The 4,760-nt window shown below is 40.6% G+C and overlaps 1 protein-coding gene across 3 annotated transcripts in view; it reads right to left on the minus strand.

Annotated features, from left to right (window-relative positions):
- LOC126373964 (phospholipid scramblase 3-like) overlaps nucleotides 1–4,760 on the minus strand; it is a 188,156-nt gene that overhangs the window by 90,417 nt on the left and 92,979 nt on the right. The window lies entirely within an intron of this gene.

Consider the following 4,760-nt stretch of genomic DNA (forward strand, 5'->3'; position numbering starts at 1 on the left):
TTTTCTGATAATCCTGACAAAACGTAAACTTGCAAGGTGTTTCGATTTTTTTGATGAGAAGTGTATAAACTTGTAAACATCAATAAGTTCATTGACGTTCTGTGACGAAAATAAACAATACATTTTCACACGTAAAATGCATTTATGTAAGGTATTTGTGGTTAGGGGTTCGATATGACGTTTTCGATAGTCAAACTTTAAAATACTATTTTTTTTTCTCCGAACTCTACCGAAATAGACGAGTAATATAATATTAATAATCCAGGTAGGTAACTACCTAGAAAATGATTGCGCTATGCCATACATAGAGTTCGGTATATTTTGGCTGATGAAATACTAATTGAAAATTACTTTTCAGGTTGGAAAGTACAATAATAATTCTATAAATAACTTGCTCTATTTTTATATTGACGTTGATGGTAGAGTCTATAAAGTTATTATTGTAGATGAGTAAATAGAAAAGTTAACGTTATTCTTGATAACGTAGTATTGTTATAAATAAAATTGACCGGTTTCCTGGTAAATTCTAGCTCTGTAGCTCTCAATCCGTGGTCCAGTGGTTGAGCTTTATGCTCACGATCCGGATGTCCCGGATTCGAATCCCGGTGGGGAAATATTACAAAAATTACTTTGTGATCCCTGATTTGGTTAGGACATTACAGGCTGATCACCCGTTTGTCCGAAAGTAAGATGATCCGTGCTTCGGACGGAAGGCACGTTCAGCCGTTGGTCCCGGTTACTACTTACTGATGTAAGTAAATATTCGTTATTATGAGTCATGTCAGGGGCATTTGGCGGCTCGATAGTAACCCTAACACCAGGATTGATGAGGTTGGTATTCCACCTCAAAACCCACACGATAAGAAGACTATATAAAAATAAAGCATATTATTACATACATAAACTCACGCCTATTTCCCACCGGGGTAAGCAGAGACTATAGAATTCCATTTGCTTCGATCCTGACACACTTCTCTTGCTTCCACATTCATCAATCGCTAAAAATCGGGTTATTATTAATTAATACATATCTAGAATTTTCTTTCTCCTTCTGGAAATGCCGCGGTACTTATAGATCGGTGGCGTACAATTCGCTACTTCATACCTATCTATCTATAGTTAGGCACACAAACTCGAACTGCGTAATATCTAGGGTTTACAATACGTACCTATCAAGATAACATGTTTATACCTGTTTATCTCGAATACACTAGTAGGTAGGTGCAACAGCCTCCGTGGTCTAGTGGTTAGAGCGTTAGGCTCACGATCTGGAGGTTCGGGTTCGATTCCCGATGGGGACATTGTCGAAATCACTTTGTGAAACTGTCCTTTGTTTGGTAAGGACTTTTCAGGTTTGAATCACCTGATTGTCCGAAAAAGTAAGATGATTCCGTGCTTCGGAGGGCACGTTAAGCCGTTGGTCCCGGCTATTAGCCGTAAAAACACCTCCACCAACCCGCAGTGGAGCAGCGTGGTGGAGTATGCTCCATACCCCCTCCGGTTGATTGAGGGGAGGCCTGTGCCCAGCAGTGGGACGTATATAGGCACTCCCACTGCTGGGACAACTACACTACACTAGTAGGTTGTTCGAGATATACTACACTACAGCCCCACTAGTCTAGTGGTTACAGATTTAGGCTCACGATCTGGACGGTTCGATTCTCAATGGAGACATTAGTACTGTTTTACTGTAATTATTTCTTTACTAAATGTTATAATGTGCATGGCTGTAAGTGATCCATTAAATAAATAAATAAATAAAATACCAAAATGTTCAGCTGAGGCCGAGTCAAGTGAAAGAAGATTGAACATGAATAAATATGAATGAATGGAAGAATGAATATTTATTTCAGATATTTATCCATATTTTGTTAGTAATAGAATATTATATCTAAGTTAGTAAAATAAAAATAATATTATATGAATATTATATGACTGACGTACCTACTATGATGATAAGATAATGATTCTTCTTCTTATCGTGTGGGTTGTGAGGTGGAATACCAGCCTCATCAACCCTGGTATCAGGGTTATTATTGAGCCGCCAAAGACCCCTGACGTGCCTCATGTAACAACTACATACATCAGAAAGTAGTAACCGGGACCAACGAATTAACGTGCCTTCCGAAGCACGGATCATCTTACTTTCGGACAATCAGGTGATCAGCCTGTAATGTCTTAACCAAACTAGGGATCACAAAAGATTTTTGTGATATGTCCCTACTGGGATTCGAACCCGGGTCCTCCGGATCGTGAGCCCAACGCTCAACCACTGGACCACGGAGGCCGTTACGATAATGATTTATTCATCACGACACAACGCGAAATGATTAGAACCTGAAGGTACGTCAATGGGACGTCAATTGCTGCTTTATTCTAGATCAAATAAAACACATCCAGTTTCGATAACTAGTTCAGCACACATGACGCTAATGTCCAGTCACATGATGACTCACGTTAGTTCTATACTAAAAGGAAGTAGAAAGTACAAATAAGCAATGCCGTCTTCATCATAAGGGCACACGGGGCCCCCATTCTCGGGAGGCCCCGAAGGATCCACAATTTCTCTCACACATTTATTCTCAAAACATTTTTGTCGGGCACATTACACTTCTTTCACAAATCAGGAATCTTATCAGAAGGTTAGATTTACAAGGCATATCTTTATATTTATATAAACCAATAATTTTCGAAATTAGATTCACCAGGAAAAACATCGCGAGCAAATCCATCTTCCCGAGAAATACGATTCGGAGGAATATGACATAACCCGTATTGAGCTGGTTTTTCTTCGCGGGTATGAAGGTGAGACAGACAGTCGCTTCTGTAAAGGACCTATCTTCTGGGTAGATAAGTAAACGAACCCTGAGAAAATGGGATTACACTAGGAGAGTCTGCGAGTTACAAATACTTTTCATTGTTAAATGACATTGCTCAACTCTGTATGAGCTTTGGTGCCTGCTCTGGTCAGTTATTCCCTGTCGCCAAGGCGTGTACTGCCGTACCGTTAGCTAATGGAACCCTGGGACCGATTTTGAAGACATCTGGTATGATGATAAATCATACTTGTGTTTGCACTAATGCATGCAATATTGCCAGGAAGCTAACGCACATACCCACTCCTGGGAAGCATTTGAACTGAAGTAGAACAATGCACTTATAGCATGGTCATTTCTCAATCGTTTAACAGCCTCCGTGTTCCAGTGGTTGAGCGTTGGTCTCACGATCCGGAGGTCCCGCGTTCGAATCCCGGTGGGGACATATCACAAAAATCACTGCGACCTAGTATGGTTAGGACATTATATATTAGGACATCTTTGGCGGCTCCATAGCAACCCTGACACCAGGGTTGATGAGGTTGGTAATCCACCTCACACGATAGAAGAATCGTTTGATGACTTATGCATTGTTGTGTGACTCCTCTCACTTCTATCAAATCAAATATACTTTGTGAGCTATTCCAGCTTTATTGCTACCAGGTGATCTGCCAGGTTCCATCGCTTAGCTTCTAAACTTAATAAACAGTTTGACCATCTAATTCTGAAATTGGTGTTTCCTCATGAAAACAACCGGCTAGTTTTCCACTAATCGTGACGGCCAATTTAATCTGCTTGTAACTTGTATACCCAGGTAGGCATTACTCCGTTATTTTATCGCGCGCGTAACACGTGTAAGGATTTGCGGGTTCCGTACTTCCGTAATTCCACTTGTTATTAACTCAGAATCATGGTCTGAATCATCCCCCTTAATAAGATTCGTTACGAAGTCTTATTCATATTGCTAGCTAAACTATCTGAGACCAACCCTTCTATTCTGATTTAAACTTTTTATTATCTCTATCTAATTACTCGCTATCACTCCGTGCTACTACGTCACTAATGACCTCAGCCATTTAATGTTAAAAAATCACAAATACACATTTAATGCTGATTACGATCTATCTTTGACTCGGGCTCTCAGAACTATTAACGTGATTAATAATGAAGTGGACATGTTTCTCTGTACTCTGAGTGCATTCATAAAGGTATCATTGTTTATTATTAGTTATAGGATGTAGATATTGTACTGTACTAGTTATGTTCTTGACTATCGCATTAGGGATCACCTGTAATGATAGTGTATAAGTGTGTTATAAATAAATAAATAAATAAAATCTTAAAGTAATTAGGTTCGAGCGCAAATCTTTATCATTATCTTTAAAGGTTCCTGTCACCACTCGGAACGTACTGTAACACTTATGCTTGATGTGGTGTTGAGGACAATGTTACTAAATACCAATGTTACCAGACAATGTTGCATGGGACTTAGGCCGAGTTTCCACTGACGCGGAGATGGGCGGAGATTGGCGGAGAAGAGCAGAGATGGACGGAGAACAGCGGAGATGGGCGGAGATGTGCGGATTTGACCGACCCCAGCGTTCGAGAGAGCGAAAAACGAAAACGCTCTGTCACTCTCTCCCTCACGATGATTGGTCGATTCCTGCACATCTCCGCGTTAATGGAAACGCAGCCTAAACATAGCTGGCGAAGAGTGGATGTACTATCTATACCTCTGGCTACTTAGCAGGATTTTATGTTATGTGGTTTATTCTGGCCAGGCAGGCGGAAGGGTCCTCGTGAACCCTAGCCCACCAAACTGTTTAACCAACCCATCATTCGCGCTAACAATAACCACTGACAATAGTATTTGCCATCTTCATTAGTAGTGCGAAACGCGTCACACGTGCGGATTTCAGCACCAACTCCCGCATATATATTGCA

The sequence above is a fragment of the Pectinophora gossypiella genome, chromosome 2 (genome assembly GCF_024362695.1).
Source record: "Pectinophora gossypiella chromosome 2, ilPecGoss1.1, whole genome shotgun sequence".
Classification (NCBI taxonomy): Eukaryota; Metazoa; Arthropoda; class Insecta; order Lepidoptera; family Gelechiidae; genus Pectinophora; species Pectinophora gossypiella.